Source organism: Acartia tonsa, chromosome 2, assembly GCF_053477335.1.
Source record: "Acartia tonsa isolate MP-2025a chromosome 2, ASM5347733v1, whole genome shotgun sequence".
Taxonomy (NCBI): domain Eukaryota; kingdom Metazoa; phylum Arthropoda; class Copepoda; order Calanoida; family Acartiidae; genus Acartia; species Acartia tonsa.
This window is the reverse complement of record NC_137261.1, coordinates 53313869-53333413: the sequence shown is the minus strand read 5'-3', so window position 1 is coordinate 53333413 and position 19545 is coordinate 53313869.

Sequence of the window (19545 nt, the reverse complement as noted above, 5' to 3'; positions counted from 1 at the left end):
TTTACTTACAATTTCTTCGACTTTTATGCTTATATATCTTGATAATTGAGATATAACACTATACAAGTGTAAATGTTCGTTTTTCCTACCGTTTCAGTGCTTCGCTTTTATGGATGTTGTGATCCTTGTTTGTATATAATCATACTTGGTATGTGTAAATGATATTTGCTCACAAATTCATTTGCTGCTAATTATCAGGGATCTAAAGGGATAAGACAATGGCCGATAAACTTATGTACATTCCTACTAATGATATATATTATTACTCTTTATGTAGATTACAATTAGTGGTTGAAACTTTTGAACACTCAACTTAATGAAACAAGCAAGCAAACTTCAAAAAAAAAGTTCCCAAAGTTGTTAATTCAACGAAGGATAATACGTTATCATAAATCTTTGGGACTATTGTTATAAACAGCCCAATGTCCCCTCCCTCCCTGGCTAAATATACTTGCAGACTCAAGGACATGTATTCTAAAAATTTTGTCCATAGAAGCTGTCGGCGGTTAGTGGAAAAACGGCAGCGGATTTCAAAATTTAACATCTAAATAGGTTTAAGATTTCTAGTCTCTAAGTCAAAAATTGCGGTTCACAGGAGTCATTTGAGGTTAGCTGGAGACCTTGAGGTTTAGGACCTGCAGATTTTTACCTGGAACATTTCTTAGACATTCACAGAAAACACCATCGGGGGGGGGGGGCTTCAACGATTAATCATATATTTTTTGTATTTTAACTAAGAATTTCCTTTAATTACAGTAAACCTATTCATACCCTAGCCGTAAACTAAAAATATAAATACAGATCAATGGAAAAAATCTATATGCTCAAAGACTTAATTAAAGTAATAAAGATAAATTTATGTTTGATTTACCTATCCCTGTATTGCTGAGAGGTAAGCACATATCATATTAGCATATGAATAGTCAACTATCTTAAACCATTAATCCAGTGAGTTAGCCATACACAGCTAGTTCTTAACAGGGTTGTGTACAGTACACTGATATTTTAGTTCAAATAGTAGGTTAAAAATCCAACAATTAACGCTTTCAGTTTGCCTCATCACCAATTTACTGCATTTTGGTTTATTATTTTTTTTTATTTGAAACCAATTATTAAAAAATGACTTATTCATAAAATTTAAGACTATATTTTTATAGAATAAATATATTCTGGTAAGCCGAGCGTTCTCGGCCCACAGGGTAACGAGTTCGGATTCAACGAGCCCTAGCCTTTAATTATTCTACCAAAATAAACAAGCAGGATTCAAGCATACAGAAATTATATATTTAAACTGAATAATATTTACAAGTTATGTTTACTATATATATACAACAGATTATGACAATGGTTAGGTTTGAAGGGGGTGTGGGGCGCTAGGGCTTAGCTCCCGGCGGTAGACAGGCTGTGGGGGCAGCGGTGGTAAAAGGGGAGGCAACGCCTCCCGGTTATATAAGCGCGTGAGGGACGCGTGATAGTTGCATGTTTGAGTCCCCTCCCCACATTTAGGCAGGCCAGTTTGACTGCTGGGTTGCGGGGTCAACAGCGGTCATGAGATAGATGGTGATATAATAGGATTAGTGCAGGGGGTTTGTTATCATAAGTCACAGCGAAGCAACTCTGTAAACGGCCTGTCCGTCTGGGTGTCGTATTACCACAACCTCCCCTTCAAGGGTTGCGTGGCTCCTGAGCCACCAGGCCTTGAACCTGGGGATACGACAGCCTATGCCTGCGCAGGACAGGCAGTTCTTGGGGCACAGCTCGATGGAGGACAGCTCGGGCTACACAGGCTCCCTGGGACACTCGTTGCTCGGTCTGACTGTGGTTGGTTATCAGCATTGTCAGCTCCTGGTTGGCTTCTAGGCGTGGGTTGGCGACGGCCAAGCCCCGCCGCTGGAAATTTTGCCTCATCTGCAGGATTAGCTCTGCCTCGGCTGGTAACTGGACACGGAGGCCTAGGCAGACTCTGGTGGTTCCTAAGGGGGGAATGACGATGGCAAAGGGCGCATAGAACTCCATGGGGGCGCCTGCTTGATTCAGGTTGCTTGGTCTCCTAGCTCCTACCCGGATGGGGATGGCTGTCATCAGCAGGGGGCACATGGCTTCGGCTTCATCTTCTGGGGCGGCCTCTTCCATCGCAGTGGCTGGTTCTTCTCCTACAGGCTCGCTGCTGGCTGGCAGGTTCTCCATGTCCGCGTCAGGATTCCAGATGGCATCTCTGGGTGGCTCTGGAGCGGGCGGCGGCGGCGGTGGTTCGTTGGGCTGCTCCTGCAGGTTCTCCTCTACTGGGTCACGATCCTGGCCGCTAGGCTGTGGGGCGGCTGCGGCTGGCTGGTGCACTGGGAGCTGTCCTGGGTCGCTAGCTGCGGGCGCCGCCGCTCCAACTGGCAGCTCGGTGGCATCCTCGTCGCCGTCCATATCAACTTGGATGTCTGCTGGGATCTGGTGGGCAGTCACATCTCCAGTGTATTTGCGCAGTCGGCCTACATGCGCGGTAACTTCTGAGATCCTGGCTACTGGAGAGGCAGGTTTGATGACATAATGGACTTCTGTAGCTTTCCTCACTACTTTCCAGGGGCCAGTCCATCTCTTGGTAATCTTGGCTGCCTTCCCTGGCACCAGGCGGGGGGCCAGGTACCAGACCAAGTCTCCAACCTCATACTTGGCCGTGCCTTCGTAAGCTGCCGCGCTCCTCCGGATGGCTCCCTCCTCCTTCTGCTGGATGGCATCATACACTGCATAGTAGCGCTGCAAGAGAGCTTGGACGTTGGCTGGAACTGAAGCATATTCGGTCTCTGGCAGCCGTAGTACCATGTCCACCGGAAGTTTGGCCTCTCTCCCAAAGAAGGCCAGGAACGGGGTCACGCCAGTGGATCTGCAGGCCTTGGTGTTGTATGCGAAGGCGATGGCAGGCAGGTGGGGCTCCCAGTTGTTATCGTCTCTGTCTAGGAACAGGCGCATGCCTGTGTTGAGCGTCCTATGAAACCTCTCCACTCGGTTGGACTGCGGGTTGTAGGGTGGTGGATGTGTCAGGCCAATCTCAAGCCTGGAGGCCAGTTCCTGGAATACCTGGCCGGTAAATTCCATTCCATTGTCGGAATGGATCTTCAGGGGGCATCCGAACGTGGCCAGGTGGCGGTGCAACAGGGCTTCAGCCACCGTGAGGGTGCGCTTGTTGGGGATGGCGTAGAGGCTGACAAACCGGCTGAACCCATCTTGGCAGGTGAGGATGTAGCGGTTCCCAGCTGGGGTCTCTGGCAGTGGCCCCACCAGGTCGATGAATAGGACTTGCTGTGGATACCCCTGGCGGGAGGGCACGTGGATCCCCTGCTTCAGTCTCTCCTTGGTAACTTTCTGGACACACTCAGGGCAAGTTTGTACCATCAGACGGACGTCACGGGCCAGGTTGGGCCACCAGAAGTGCATGGCAACGCGGGCGATAGTCGCGTCCATCCCAAAGTGCCCAGCCATGGGGGTCCCATGGGCTAGAAAGAATGCGTCCTGCTGGAGGGCCGAAGGCAGCAGGTATCTTGTCCTCTCCCCTGTCAGAGTCTGGTCAGTGGTGGTGAGGCAGCCATGCTCGTCAAGCCCCAGGGCTGGGAAGCGGCTGGCGTACTGCTGCTCGTCTTGTTCCTTGCCACGCAGCTCAGCCTTAGTTGGGGCTTTGCCATCAGCCACCCATTGGCGGACACGGAGCAGAAGGGGGTCCTGTGTCTGGGCCTCCAATACTCTAGCTGGATCCAGTCGGGCGGCAGGGGGCCGGCTAGCTGCGGACTCCCCTAGCTGGCAAAGGTTGTGGATATACTCAGCCTGCTCTGCTAATTCTTCGGCGCTAGCCGTTGGCATGTTGGCATCTTCCCGGCGGCTGAGGGCGTCGGCGTTGGTATTCTGGGTGCCAGGCCTGTGGCAGACGGTAAAGTCTAAGGCCGCTAGCTCCTCCTGCCAGCGGGCCACCATCCCTGTGGATGTGTTCAGTGATTTCATCTGTAGCAAGGCGGAGGAATCAGTGTTGATCTGGAAGCTGCGGTAGGACAAGATGCCGTGGAATTTTCGGATCCCATACATAATGGCGGCCATCTCTCCCTTCCAGGACGGGTAGCGCGTCTCAGGGTCGGTTGTCTTGCGCCCCACGGCGGCAATCAGCCTCTCCTTGCCATCCTGACATTGACTCAGTATGGCAGAGATGGCGCGGCTGCTGAAGTCTGTGGTGAGCTGGAACACCGCTGGCAAATCAAACCTGGGCGGCGCTCGGATGGGGGCCTTGCGGAACTTGTCCTTGAGTTGCAGCAGCTGGGCTTCCATCTCAGGCGTCCAGGTTAGGGTCTTGGCCGTCTTCTGCCGATTCATCTCGTAGGTGAGGTCTGCATACTCTGGGATGAACAGGCGGTAGTATCCAAAGAACCCCAGCAGCGCCAGCAAATCCTTGGGGGTGCTGGGGGCTGGCCAGTCCAAGATACGGTCAATATAGTCCTCCTGCATGGCTATCCCCTCACGGCTGAGGGTGTGGCCCAGATAATCCACCTTGGATCGGAACAGCTTGGTCTTGGCTGGCTTGAGGCGGATCCCTCCCCTGCGGTGGGCTTCCAAGACCTCTCGGAGCCTGGCCAGGTGGGCCCAGGTATCCTGGTGGAAGGTCAGGACGTCGTCAAGGTATGACTGGAGGTTGGCTGTGCCTAGTGGGTTTAGGACTCCTGCAATAAACCTGGAATAGACAGACGGTGCCGTAGCCAGGCCAAAGGGCATCCTTTTCCATTGATACAAGCCCCTGGGGGTGGTGAAGGCGGTGCAGGGCCGGCTGTCCTCGGACACACGGATGGTGTAGTATGCGGCCACCGCGTCTAAAGCACTGTAGACACGGTGCCCGCCAGCTCGTTCCACCAACTGCTGGATCCTAGGCAGGGGGTAGCTGTCCAGTTCCAGGCAATTGTTGAGGGCTCTGTAGTCGACGGCCCAGCGGGTGCTCCCGTCCTTCTTCTTGATGGGCACCAGGGGGCTGCTCCAGGCGGAGTCTGACGGCTCTATAACTCCCTCCTGTAGCCAGGTGTCCAGTTGTTTCTCCAGTTCAGCCTCTTGCCGCGGGTTCAGATCCCTAAATCTCTGGCGGATCGGCTGGGTCCCTGGCTTGAGGCGCAGCTGCAACTCAACCACATCTGTGCAGCCGGGGGTAGAATTGGAGAAGACGTCTCTGTATTCTGACAACATAGTCCAGACCTCCTTCTTGAGCAAGGGGTCCTTGCGTAGGAACTCATTGTCTTCCATCTCCAGGGCCTCCCACAACTCCTGCATTTCTGGAGGCTCAGCCGGTTCTTGGAACGAGTGGAGACGCGGGGGAGGCGTATCAGAGACCTCTAGAATGTCAGGTTTGACCAGCTCCCCAGCCACTGGGAGGCCAGCATCCAGCAAGAGGGGCATCTCCCCTTCATTGACCACCAGTACTCTAAACACAGTGGCGGAGCCAGGCCTGTGGGCATACAGGCCCTCTGGGATAACAAGATCCTCCCCAAACCTCTGTTCTGGGGCAGCTAGTTGGATGGCATCCTTGGTGCGATAGCCTACTAGCTCAACAGGGACCGCCATGACCCCGCGGCCAGGCAGGACCACCCGCTTGGCTGTGCGGAGCTGGGGTGGCTGGCCATCAGTTGGGGTGACAGCGCTTAGCCTATACGTGGCTGGTGCGGGGTCAGCTTTGGCTCCGGGAACCACCGGCCGCGACTTGACGGGCTCGGCTTCTGGAGGGGCTGACGTGTCGGAGCCAGGTGTGGCTCCGAGGGCGTCCGGCCACGATTTGACGGGCTCGGCGCTGGGAGAGGCCAAAGTGCTGGGTCCAGCTTTGGCTCCGTGGGCATCCGGCCGCGACTTGACGGGCTCGGCGCTCGGAGAGGCTGAGGTAGCGGAGCCATGCATGGTTCCGGAGGCAGCCGGCCACGACTTGACGGGCACGGCGCCGGGAGAGGCTGAGGCCTGAGAGTTGAGTGTGGCTCCGGGTACATCAGACCGCGACTTGACGGGTCTGGACTCGGGCTTGGCTGGTGGACTGGCTGGAGGTCCCAGGTAGAGGGGGCCAGGTGGACACGGCTGGCCGTTAATAAAGGTGTCGGCGGAGAAGATTGGTTCTGGAGGGCTGGCAATCTCAGGGAACGTTGTTGGCAGGCTCTCCCTCGGCACCTTGGGCACTGGGGGCAACCCCATGGCTAGCAGGTTAGCTCCCTTGTGTGCGTTGAGCTCAGCGTCCACCCAGTGTGTGCCTTTCTCAACCACACGCGGCTGCTCAGGCAGGGGGCCTGGCAGAGGCCCCTCATAACTTAGCTCTCTCTCGGCTGTCTCCCGGTCAATGGGGACGCCACGGAGTGGGATAAACTCCCCACGCACCCACAAGCAAGGTGGTTGCATGTCGAAACAGAGCCTAGTTCCGAACTCCTTGAGAAAATACCCTCCTAGGTTCAGAGGGTGTGAGAGGTTCCGGACCACAGTCACGTGGTATAGATGGAGTATAAGAGTGTGTGAGACTGCCATATATAACTCTTTTAACTTTCCTATTACCTGGAGGGGCTGACCTTCCTCATTAGCAGTCAGGATTTGGGTGTTGTCCGGAATCAACATGCGTTGCACGCCCATCGCGTGCATGAGGTGCTCAGAAATTACAGCAGACCCTGGTACACGGTTGCCAGAATCAATCATGGCATCAACCTGTACATGCTGGGCAGGGTCAGGAGTAGGAAACCTCACCCTGACATGGCAGGGGAAGTGTAGGTCCTGCCCTTGAGACAAGGGGGCCTCTCGTTCGGCTGGGGTTGGCAGAAACTTTGGTGGTGGCCGAACCGCAGCTATGGTGGTATCGCTTACCATGGTGGCTTAGGCTGTAGCTTCGAATCACTAGAGCTTATTAATTATCACTGGGTCAACAATTTTATATTTATTTTTTTTATCACTTGGTTGACATTTATACACACTTATGTGTTGTTATCACTAGGAGCTCTAGGTGTGATTCTGGAAGCACTGGCAGCAGGGAATGTCCGTCCTGCAAGGTTCAGAGGGGTGACGGCGGTAGGGAATGACCCGTCCTACAGCGCCGCTGGTTCGAATCCCGAAAATGGCGGCAGGGAATGGCCCGTCCTGCAGCGCCTCGGGTTCGAATCCTGGGAGGCAGCGGCAGGGAATGTCCCGTCCTGCCGTGCCTGTGGCTCAAAATCTGCTATCCGTCGCAGTGGTAGGGCTTACTTGTGTGCTGAAGCTTCGCAGCCACACATTGCCTTCTTAGGGAGACCAGCACCCAGCTGTCTGTCTCGTAGGTTTGGCCTGGGTGTCCTGGGGCTTGTCCCAGCTACACTTGCCAATTTAGACTCAGTTCTGTAGCCGTCTGAGCTAAATTATCCAATTGCCGTGGCTGCGCACCTAGCACTACTCCTACACGGCACGGAAAAAGCGTCTTAACTGGCGCTTTTAGCAGGCTAAATCTGCTTGCCGTAGGCCAGAGGCCCACATATTGCGTTCAAAATGATGGAAATTCGACCTAAAAAGGCCGTCTCACGGGTCAGTTGGCGGCTGATTGTCCCCTTACTTGCCAAAGGGTCCAATCAGAGGTAGAATAGGCTAGTTTCTGTAAGGCTCGATTGAAACACGCTGACACCAAGTTCTGGTAAGCCGAGCGTTCTCGGCCCACAGGGTAACGAGTTCGGATTCAACGAGCCCTAGCCTTTAATTATTCTACCAAAATAAACAAGCAGGATTCAAGCATACAGAAATTATATATTTAAACTGAATAATATTTACAAGTTATGTTTACTATATATATACAACAGATTATGACAATGGTTAGGTTTGAAGGGGGTGTGGGGCGCTAGGGCTTAGCTCCCGGCGGTAGACAGGCTGTGGGGGCAGCGGTGGTAAAAGGGGAGGCAACGCCTCCCGGTTATATAAGCGCGTGAGGGACGCGTGATAGTTGCATGTTTGAGTCCCCTCCCCACATTTAGGCAGGCCAGTTTGACCGCTGGGTTGCGGGGTCAACAGCGGTCATGAGATAGATGGTGATATAATAGGATTAGTGCAGGGGGTTTGTTATCATAAGTCACAGCGAAGCAACTCTGTAAACGGCCTGTCCGTCTGGGTGTCGTATTACCACAATATCATGACCCGATTATTATCTATTACATCCAATTATTTTGCCTACGTTTCTTACAGTCTTACAATATTATCCTAATAATGTAAATAGGATACCTATAAGTAGTGTCACAATAATATGAGCTAAATAAATGTATATAAAGCATAGATGTATAACCCAGATATCTACCTGGTTCCAGTGGTAGAGACTTTTTTCGTCTTCTAGCAAATGCTTTTTGCTCTTTTGTAGCGACTTGGCTAGCCGAGTTAATGTTTCCGACGTTATTAGCTGATGTTCAAATACCCTATTGAAAGTAGACACCGGGTCCCTACACCGTGAAAATACAGTTTTTAACCCCTGCCCCCTCTATTTATTTACTTTAATATGAGCTATACTGCTAGGAAATAAATACATAATTGAAATAATGAGAGAAAAACTCCTGTAAAGACTATTTTCAATTTCTGGCATATAGTAGTTATAATAAAGTAGTAGTAATTAAAGTAAATGAATAGAGGAAGAACGAGCTGTATATAACTTAACGCACGGGATGAGGATTCGGGGACCCTGTGGTGACTTTCAATAAGGTCTGTAAATATCCGCAAAATAAGTCGAAAATATTACCACAGCCAAGTCACTACAAAAAGAGTAGAAAGCAATTTTCTAGCATATAAACATGGTCTCCACCACTTGGGCCAGGTTGTTGTCTGGGTTATACAAAAGCATGTCGATAATATGTTAAATGTGACAACCATTTATTGCGATAAATCAACATAATGTCACTACATTCGATTGGGTGATATTGTTAAGAGCGAAGCTTTTCTATAAATAGGGTAGGTCCGTCCGTTCGGAACAAATAGCTTTTTTCATTAATTTAGGAATAATCGAATTGTCCTATCGATTTCAAACTTTGCATGGTGATTCCTTTAGTAGTTAGGTACGATTTAGAAAGCGTAGCAACTCTATAATAGTTTTAAACATTTTTAATGTGATGTCAAAATCCGATTGATCAGATTTTTGATATATTGATTATAAAAGGTAAGTATGTCCATAAACATTATCCTGTTTTTCAACAAATTTACTTACAATTTTGATTCAACTCTTGTCCTACCGTTTCAGTGCTTCGAATTTATGGATGTTGTCATCATTGTTAATTTATGTAGTAAATAGTTTGAAAAAAAATTTATATAATTTTAGCCAATATAAAATTAAGAAAATATGAACGTTATAATTATTTACTAAGCCATTTAATTAACCTTTCAGGAAATCTTGAAACCAACCTCTCACAAAATTAATGTATTTTGCTTATACTATTATTCTATTTTACTTTTTTTATATATTGAGACCATTGACATAGAAAGGTATTGTGAAAAATGAATGTCAGAAAAGGAATTTTTCTACTAAATTTTCTGTTTAATTCAATATAAACCCTATTCTGCCATTTGCTTGTCATAATACCTTTCAATTTCTAAATTATGTTAAAGTTTTTAATTTTTTATCAAGTAAATATGTATGAAATTTTAATTATAAGATAAAAATTAATTTCTGATTAAAATAAACGAGTATTTTTCATACTCAATTGAAATGAATATGAGCTTTCATTAATTTTCTTAAAGTATGTATAAAAATAATGAGATTCAAGTTAGAAATACACAGAATAGTTATTTCTCGCATCGTATTATAAACAGCTTTCCGCGGATATAGAATGTACAATTATAAGATTAAAACCAGTTTTTTAGCCAGTGCCTTCGAAACCAATTAAAAAACGGTGGATGTTCTCGGCCATACTGAAATATTATGCATAGCATCGAACTACAGACAATTTTCTACGAATATTAAATAAAATCATAAAATTAGTAACTGTTTTGTTAGCCCGGGCCTCAGGCTTCTATGGTCTAACAAACTGTTTAAATATTCTATTTTAGTATTTACGGAAAGTTATCTATAATAGGATGCGATACATAACTTTCCATCTACTTTATTGAAACTTAATGTTCATCGCTAAAACAGACACACAAAGGCATACTAAAGGATCTCACATCGAAAGTAAATGCGCAAAGAAGAGCTATTTTGTGCATGGTTTTTTCTTCAAGGCGCACGCTCACTGAGATCTTGACTGTTCTTAATTTGTTTTGTTCGTTATAACGATGTGCTTACGTTACCTGTGCGTCAAGCCGTTTGGCCTATAAAAGATGTCGTAGAAAATTTCATTCTTTATATTTCTTACTTGACTATAAAAATGTTTTCTGTTAATAAGTGTGCTTTTATTTTTTATCCTTGATATTTATTATTATGTAAATATAGGAGGATTTTTCATCTAAAGTAGCGTTTTAAAAATAAAATGGAGAGGATTTTTGGTTTTGAGGAGTTTTAAAAAGGCTATATCCTTATAGTGTAGTAACAGGATGTCTGTCTGTTTGTCTGTGTGTTTATGTGTTTTTACGATCAGGTTCTCCTTTACAGGGTAGCTGCTTATAGGTCCCAGAAAGGTTTATAAATATTTTGGTGGAGGGTACCACCACCCTCCAAAGAGAATTCACACAAAAAAAACAAAAAAAATACTATTTTTGCTTTTACGTAGAGACTTGAACTCAACATAGACATGAAATAAAAAAAACTTTTAAAGAGCCACTAGAGCCGTTAGTATATAGGACAAAGGTTCAAATGGAGTTTTTTTTTCGTTTAAGTCTAGCTGGGTTACTAAAAATACATTAGATCCTTCAAATCTTGTAATAAATTGTAAGCTATAGTTTAACATTTTTATTTATTTTTAAGTATTTGCTAATGTTAAAGTTAAAGTTATTTAAAAACAAATTGTAAGAATTAAAAATCTTATTTTATTGTAATCTGATTGAAAATATTAATTTATGGAATAAATATCTGATTTTTCTAAAATATGTGTTTTTTTTAAGTTTAAATAAAAAAATAGTATAAAAGACTTTTTTGAATATTAATAGTACAAAAATAATAAAGAAAATAAATTCATTGTTTACAAAAAAAAATTACTTATATCAAAAGAAAATATCAATTTATACAAACAGTTTACGATAATTTAGCTTTGTTATTTTACTGAATGATTTTAAAACAATAAATAATAATCTTTTGTTTGAGATACTAAAATTCTAAAATTTTCTTTAAAATATGTAATTTATATTATCATTTTTTTAAAAATTAAATATTAAATTGAATATCAAACTGTATTTATCTACTAGCTGCTGCGCCCCTATCATCTAGAAGCTTTCCATTTGAATAGAAGGGGGAAGGGGGGGGCTTCTTCAATTTATCCACCACTTTTTTGTTTAGTTTTAAAAAGACAAAGAAAATTACTAGTCTTGAATATTAAATGTTAAAAGTGCGAATTTTCTTTGGATGTAACCACCCGAAGAAAAAAAGTTATGATCTTTCACATGACCCAGACAAAAACTTCACTTTAAAGGAGAACCATATCGTTCGAGCGGTTAGCAAGATCGTACAGACACACTTATATAATTTTTTTTTGTGTTTAAAGACCATCAAACCGGTCATTGTTGGAAAACCGATATATTCGCCCCCAACCAACCTCTTTAACTTTGAAAATGATAAATTCACGAAGTGAAAAATCTCTGATACTTAGTTATTTATTGAAATATATTTCGGTGAACATGGCACCCTCTTCAGTCTAAATTACATGAATCATATTAATCTAATTTACATTTAAAAGATAAGTAAAATTAACGAAATTTTTAAAATATAAAGGCAGAAAATGATGCTTGAAAAGGAAAAAATTGTTAATGATATGATCAACCTTGTAGTTTATAAAATACTTTGAAAACTTAATTTTATTCTCTACTGGCAATAATTAAATGATACAAACATTTGATAATACATTTATCTTCAACATAGAAATTAAACTACTGGTGGTCCTCAGGCGAATTAAAGGATTTTACCTTCAATTGTAGAGACAAGACAAGTGATAAAAACTGAAATTTATTGTTGGTATGCATTGCATATATACATGCAAACAATCATAATCAGTAAAAAAAACATACACAACATAAGTAGCGCAGCCTTTTCAGTATAGCCTAGCAAGATTAGTATTAGTTTTGAGCCATACCGAAAAATTATGTATAGTATCGTATTACAGACAATTTTCAACGAAAAATTAAAATCACGATATTAATATCAGTTAGGGCTAACAAAACTTATTTTTATAATATAATTTTTCATATCAATATCCACGGAAAGCTGTCTATAATACGAAGCGAAAAAAAACTTTTCTAATATTTCTTATATATTTTGAAAGGGTAGGCGTAGGAAAGGAAATGGGATGTTTAGGGAAGTGAAACTATCTTGACTTAAGATAACATTCTGCCTTAAACCTTACATTACAGATATGTACAATTACTCACAGAGGAGCTTCAAAATAAAAACATACCAAATTGAATGCTTGTATAATGAATACATTAATACTTTGACCTTACACCAAATTTTCATGTTCTCTAATAAAGTTAAACTTTCATCGAAATTAAACAACGGTTAACAACTTAAACTCCCTTTGCCACATCCCCTCCCATTCTACTGGATGAATAAACTGACCAAGTTCCATGTAAGCAAGCTAAATTGACGACAATATTTCCCCTGTCATAATATCCACGTATATCTTACATCCATTGCTGGTATTTATTTGTTGCATGGTAGATATCTTTGTTTGGAAAATTGCAATTCAATTTGCAAATGTTAAATACATAAACCTTAGGTTGCATAAATCTTTAGTTTTACACGAGGGCCTGCTTTTTACTGATTCCTGATAGGTTCAGGCCATTTGTCAGGTTGGCATGAGAGATAGATAGAAAGCGACCCAACCATTTTTTTTCTTTTTAAGTGACTCTAGAGGCTTTTAGTTAGACATAAGGTATAATGTTTTGCATATTTTTATTTTGAACACAATTGTTTTTCGACATTTGATCATCATTATCAAAAACCATATACGAAAGTGACAGGGTTACTGTCTGGCTGATTTTGCTAACTTCTGAACCGATTTGGTTCTCCTTTACAATATGGCTTATCATAGGTCCTGGGAAGGCTTTCGGAGGGTAGTACGACTCTTCGAAGATAAACCGCCCTTTGACAAAGTGATCCAACCAAATTTTCTTTTAAAACTAAAATTAAGAATAGGGTGAATGGTGGACTTTATTCACCCCTCCCACCTCGAGAGCCCCTTGAGGCCTCCAGTTAGATATAAGGTATTATGTTTTGTATAATTTTATTTTGACTCTCTATATATCAGATGTTTGTTACGCCAGGATTGGCTGCCAACTGTCATTCTCAGGTCAAAAGGAGGCTTTTGTATGCTGAGCATTAACCTATTACCTTAAAATATTTGGTAAAACTCATAATAATAATAAAATTTCACTTTGGATTCTAACTTTCTTTTGACTAAATTTAATTTTCTTAAATCAAATAAAACTAATTTTTTTTCTAGAATTAAACTAAATCTTTTGAAAATATTGATATATTAGCATTTTATTCAGAGATTCATATTTCATATTAAAACAACTCTTTAAAAGACATACATACATACACAAACACAATATACAATAAAAGAAATAGTATATCTAGATGGTCCATCTGATCCCAAAATTCATATGGGATATGATTTCTACAGTGTGTTTTTTTTATGAGAACTTTTTTGATAGCAACTTTACCCCACTTATAGTTATCAGAATTTAATGATTAATGGCTTATTTTCTTCGTTTTTTAATGCAATTAAGAGAACAACCAAAAAATATTTCAGTTTTTATCTAAAAAGTACAGTAAAATCAAAAATTCAAAACTTAGGTGTCAACATCTAAAAATGGTTTTAGCGCATTTTTCTTATGCTCAACTATTTAACCTTTTTCAAGAATGGCTGCTAAACACTTCAACGTTGAGATATAGAGCTAAGAATGTATACAGATAAGGGACATGTACAAGAACATATCAAAGTTTAAAGGTCATATATCCACCAGGGAGGGAGTACTGGCCCCCCAAAGTCGACTACAGAAAATTCATTTTTTTTTCTTGCAAAGGGTAGAAGATTTAGGCATAAGAAAAATGCGCTAAAACTATTTTTAGATGTTGACACCTAGTTTTGAATTTTAGATTTTACTGTACTTTTAAAATAAAAACTGAAATATTTTTTTGGTGTTCTATTAATTGCATTAAAAAATGAAGAAAATAAGCCATTAATCATTAAATTCTGTTAACTATAAGTGGGGTAATTTATTGCTTTCAAAAAAGTTCTCATAAAAAAAACACTGTAGAAAGCTAACTTTATTCTAAGGAATTCAACTATTCAAAGATAACTTATTGTAAGTTTTGTCATGTTCTGCACACTATACTAGAAAATGTATTTTTACCGACCAAGCTAATATTGCTTGATTCACTTCTACAAGAGACAAAATGAATTGAAAATAATTGCTAAAATCGAAATATATATCATCATGTCTTTATAGAATAGTGTATTTTTTTAAAAAATAGGTTGAAAAACATACTAACTTTAAAATATTATATAATTCATTCAAGAAATTATCTTAAGAAATGCGACTATTCATAGCTGAATCATTATGCGATCGAAATAAAAAAAATTATGCCCTCTCCTACTAATATCTTTATACAATATCAACCTATATCATGGTCGGGTTGTTCTTCAACTAATATCCTATTGGCTGATTTAGATAATATGTATCTATATTATTTCTATTAATACAGACACACAGGAAAATGCATACGACAACTTTCTCGCTCAATTCATTTGATCAAAAATGTTGATCCAAGTTTACAAAAAAAAAGTATGAAAACAGTGGAAAAATAAGACAACAAGAGGCCATAACAAGTTATGAAAAACTGGTGACTGTGCCCCTAGCATCTAGAGGCTCTGTATTCAAAATTAGCAGAAAAAAGCATAAAACCATCTGAAAACTCAAATCTATAAATAGAACATTCTAAAATCACCAAAGAAAACACATGCAAAGCTACCCTAAAATGTATAACTAAATTGGTTTAGAAGTTATCGAAATCTTGAGTTAAGGACAAAAAACATTATCTTTAAATCATAAAACTGACTTGACTATTATTAAACATTTCTAATTCCATCAACAAACAAGGAAGTAAAAGACATGTTAATGACGGAAGCTAGAAGGACATGAGGGAAAAAAGATGTAGAGTAGCAGTGCCAAAAATACTCTAAAAGTGGTGGATGAACAGTTTGATATTGCCTGGGTTGTTAAAAGTATGAGGGAGGGAGGAGATACTGGGCTGTTTAATGCACTACTCCCCAAAGTTTTATATCATGTTTATCTTATTCATTGGCTTGACAGCTTTGGGGACATATATTGAATTTTGATTGGTTGATTCATTAGATAGAGTGTACTAACAATTCAACCACTAATTGTAATCTACAGAATGGGTAATTTATGTATATTCAATAGGGATGTCATAAATTTATCGCCATTGTCTTATCTCTGGTTGAAAGTATACATATGACAAAGGTATAGGATATTCTCAGAATAATAATAATAGAAAACAAGGAAGATAATAAAAAAAGTTTACGCTACAGAATAGTACCAGATAGTTTGAATTATTACTATAGTTAATAACTAGCGGCTACGCCCCTAAATGCCTTCTGGGCACTTGAGGGGGTAATTCGAAAACCAAATTTGTTACTTAAGATTTAAAAAGAAATTTTGAGACGATGAAAGTCTCTCAATGACGTCATAATAATGAGGGATGAGGAGAGGAGGAGTGGGAAAGAAAACCCCTAAAAAAGAGATGGATAATCCCTCGTTTTTATGACGTACCATGCTGATTTTTTAGGGACTTTCTTCGTCTTCGGGAAGAGGTGGTCGACAATTCCCCAGTTCTAATTTTTAGTTTTAAAAATTTGGAGGGGGATACCCTGTAAACGAAAACCATTTAGGTTGAGCAGTTAGCAAGATCCTTTATTTTAAAAAAAAGTCTATGAAGGGCGATTTCTCTACGGAAGGAAAAGGAAACCTAACTCCAAAATAGATATATAAAAAAAAAACTCCCCAGGACCTTTAACAAGATTTAACAAAGGAGAATCATATCGGTCTTGTGGTAAGCATGATCTTTCGGTACAGACATCCCAACAGATACTTTGTATAAGGGTAGAGCCAGTGACATCTTTTTATGAAATTAAGATTTCCAAAAAAAAAACCTGCACCACAAATATCTTTTAAAATTGTAATCGAGTATCTGAACCTCGAAAAATTCTTCTTTTTTATTCTATGAAAATGATAAAAGTATAAAACTAAGCGACAGGTTATTCAACTCATGAGGAGATTTAATTTTACTGACGCAACATTTTAACAGTATAATTTCTGCACAGGCTAGCCTGATAAAGTTATGTCACTATGAGGTTATGGTTTTCAAAGTCCCTATTAATATTGGCATCTTTTGTCTTTTAGTTAAAATGTACGTTAGTTTGAATTTATTTTATGTATTTAAATTTTAAATGTTTTAACTAGGACTTGATTAAAGAGATGCATCGCTTATAACAGTGTACTTTGTTGTCCTAGGAATAAATATTCCAAAAATCAGATTAATCGAATTATGACATCACATAAAAAATATTAAAAATGGACTTAGGGTCATTCTGGTAACGCTTTCTAAATCGTACCTAACTACTATAGGAATCACCATGCAAAGTTTGCAATCTATAGGATAATTCTAACACGGCTAAATTAACGAAAACAGGTATCCCTTCCGGATGAACGGACGGACTGACCCTAATTATAGAAAAGTTTTGCTTTTAAAAAAGGCGCAAAAAACAATTTGTTTACCCACTATAATGCAGATAAGACATAGTGTATGACATTCGATACTTGTGGATGATGTCATCCTTGTTTAGAAACAGCGTAAAGTGCCACCACAAATGACGTCTTAAATATTAGTGACCCATAAGAGGCCAGTAATAAGTTTACCATAGGCCAATTACAATTTATGGGTATAGTCCCTTTCGTGGCAACGCCCTTTAAGGGGCGATTCTTCGTATTTCCACAGTAGCTTTTCTCCTATTTCTAGCCCCTGCGGAGGACTCTTACCTTGCGGGGCAATCATCTAACCCAATATAACCTTACCTATAATAACCGATAAAAAGCCATTTTAAAATTACGAAGAATCGCCCCTTAAGAGGCGTTGCCATGAAAGGGACTATACCCTCTATTTATTCTGCCCTATTACTTGTACTTCGTATTGTATGACGTCATTTTGGAGGCATTTAGGATGTAGTCCTTGTTTAATCTAAGACTCAGCATCTTTTTGCCTGGCTTTACATTTGAACAAGAATAATTTCCTGCTTTGGAAGCGAAATGCCTAAAAATTTTAAACTACTAGCGACTAGACCCCTAGTGGCACTTTAAGTTTTTTTTTAAATATCTAATTTAAGAAATAATTTGTCCAAGTAAAGATTCATAATTATTTATGGCGCCGCCTAGCGTAAATTTCTAAATATTTTTTGGTATTTTTAACCATTTCTCTCCCGCAAAATAGTTAATAAACCCTTATAGGACCTCTGAGAAGCTACCCTGTGAAGGAGAATCATATCAGTTCAGTGGTTAACGAGATCCTCCGATATAAACACTCAGAGATCCTGAGAGCTAGAGTGAGAGAATGTGAGAGCGAGAAGGAGAGATGGATAGATAAAAAGTGAGAAAAAAAATATAGAAAAAGAAAGAAAGGTAGAGGTAGCTATTGAGCGAAAAAAGGAAGGAAAAGATGAGGAGTTATGAGAACTGATTACTTATAGAGTGGCTACGCAACTAATGGTATATGTTCCATTATCCAGGGGACGGGCTAGGTTATAGGGGGCGGGGCCAGGTTATGGGGGGCGGGGCTTGCAGAAAATTTGCAGTGATTAATGAGATGCACACTCAGAGATGGATTTACAGGGACTAAAGGTATACTTTCCAGCAGATTATGAATTGTATTATATGTATATTTTATACTAGTGGCGTGCACAGGTTTTTGTCAGACAGCGTGCTCGAAGCACATCCGAAATTTTGACATCTCTTTAGCATTTCGAGGGGTGTATTCTTGTTGTCAGGGGAGTGAATTTACCCCCTAGGTGTCCACCCCACTCAAAAGTCAAACCATTGCAATTGATATATTTTTTAAAATTTGATTCTCTCGCCCATAGCCTCCAGAATAGTCGCCCCAAGAGTAGTAACGGGCTTCCCCAATATTTGATATTTGTTGTTTAACCCCTAACTAATTACCTCCTCTCGTATATACCTACTGATCCTCTGGTGGTTTTAAGCTATTTTCTTGGGGGATGGGACACCCCAACCCCCTCCAAAAAAAAATAAAAAAATAACCTTCCAAAATTTTTTTAATTTTTGTAAACAAAAACCAGTAATTGGGATGGGAGAACCCCACTGCACCATGAGACGAAGCCCCAAGAATCCCCCCACCAAAATCAATTTATTATTTTTTTTACAAATTTTAATTTTTGTGTATGAGAACAACCTGGGCTTAATTTTGACGAATTGAATTTTTGTGTATACGGCAAACAACCTGGGTTTAATTTTTACGAATTGGATTTTTTGCGCATACAGCGTACAACCTGGGTTTAATTTTACCACAGAGTAATTAAACAAAAAAAACTTTTTTTAATATTTCTACTTCTATTGACTTCCCATTACTTCATAGGGCAAAGCCCCCAGAGACTAGGGGCGAAACCGCTAGTATGATATATTTGGATACATTGACAGGGCAAAATTTGTCATTAATTTGGACCTCATTTATTGGTCAGTTTGTTAATCTAGTAGGGAAGGAGGTAATGGGATAAATAGGGTGGGTGGGAAGTATAGTTATTTTAGCCAGCTGCGAGCATCAATTTATTATATAGATTACATGAAAATCTGGCGCAACATCCAAGTAATAATATATAGTTGTTTCATGAAGGTTTAGATTAAGCTAAATTATTTTCTAACTTAACATATACTTGAATCCTCAATGCGTGTGTTTCAGAAAGAGTGAAAAAAATAGGAAGGTTAAATAAATCAATCCACACTCTAAATGAGATTTCTAGAGATGCTCTACTCACTAATATAACATTTGATTTTGAGCCTAAGATAGCCTGCTCTTCTATTATTATATTTTATTATTTAAAACTTTAGGAATCTTTCTTTAAGTGTTTAATATACATTAACAATAAAATATTTTGTATTGCTATTGCTACATCAAATTTCATTGCCTATATTTTACATTTACTGCATTTGCTTAGTGATCTTTAATATTAAAATGAAATATATTTTACCAAAACTAAATTTACCGATGAAAATAAGAAAATACTGAAAATAGAATAAGATAATCTCGAAACCTTCTCATAATAGTTTTAACAATTATTAGGTAAATAAAAACAAAAATAACAAGGATGACATCATTTATGAAAACGAAGCTCTAAAATCAGA